Genomic DNA, 1,308 nt, shown 5'->3' with positions numbered 1-1,308 from the left:
GTCCTTTGTACAAAAACACAATAACAAAAAAAAATCTGCGTTGCCAACAGGGACGTTGTAGAGCGCCCTCTGGTGGACATAATGTGCAACATTCATAACATGGTTGACCGTACGTTTTTATTTTATTTTTTAAATATTCACTTATCAGAATAATTAATTTGCCATTATAAATGATTCTGATGAATGAATATTAAAAAAAAAAAAAATCTGGCATTATTAATGCCGATACGATTGATCGGGAAATGACTAATATTCGCAGCTGTAGTGCTGACTGCACCAAATTTGTTCCTTTTATGTAATCATGGAATTTCTTTAAAAAATATTAGTTCTGAACAGACTTTGTGATAAGAACTATCTAAAAGGAAAGAAGACATATTTGGGAACAATTTATTTGACGTGCACTTTGATGTTTCAGTTTGGCCCATGGCCCATCTGCTGACATGGAGGGGGCGGGACCTATACTGCGATGATGTTGATGGTGATGATTCACACTTGATTGATTAGCATTGTCTTTCATCAGCCTTTTTTCTTTAATTAAGATGATTTAAACATTTAGATGACGTGTTTTTATTGTACTTTTCAGAATTTAGTGAAATTATGGTCACTGAATTACAGCATACATTACAGTCAATGTTAAGCGTACTCCACTGATTTAGTATTGCTCTAAAAATAATATTGTCAGACTCACGATGGACAGTTTAAAAAAAAACAACAACATCAAAATCGATTGCATACATTCCTTCTGTCACAATCTGCCGCTTACATTATTACCCACAATGCAAGTCAACTGCCGACAGTTTGGGCAGAGGTTTGGGTGTGTTGCCACTAGAGGCTAATGTGGCCTCAAGTTTCTGGGCTCAGGCAGCAACAAGAAGCGTGCTACAGAGGTCTGGGAAAGTCACTTTTCTCTAACTCCATACCCCCAGACCTTTCATTTTCAAACTTGTAGTCTTCAGCCCCAACCGATCCGGACTCAAGTGACATTGTGCGAGGCAACTGATCAGACTGCGAAGCTCCTCTGCAGCCACATAGTTTTTTATATAACGTCTTCACATGTTATTCCCCAACACCTGTAAACTCTGATGTGGAAATCAGGGGAGTTTCCCTTTAATTTCTATGTGTTTTACGTATGTAAGTTTGTTGTACATGATGTTGTGCTAATTTGACTGGATTTCCATACAGCTGCTGCTGAAAACTTACTGCCTTCAATCAATGCTGAGAAAACTCGTGAAGTTTTCAATGTTGAATAAATGGACTAAAGATTTTTTTTTAAAGAGAAGAGACAGTTTCATTTGGCTCTTTGCTAAA

The sequence above is a fragment of the Etheostoma spectabile genome, chromosome 13 (genome assembly GCF_008692095.1).
Source record: "Etheostoma spectabile isolate EspeVRDwgs_2016 chromosome 13, UIUC_Espe_1.0, whole genome shotgun sequence".
NCBI classification, from domain to species: Eukaryota; Metazoa; Chordata; class Actinopteri; order Perciformes; family Percidae; genus Etheostoma; species Etheostoma spectabile.
This window is presented reverse-complemented; position numbering follows the sequence as displayed.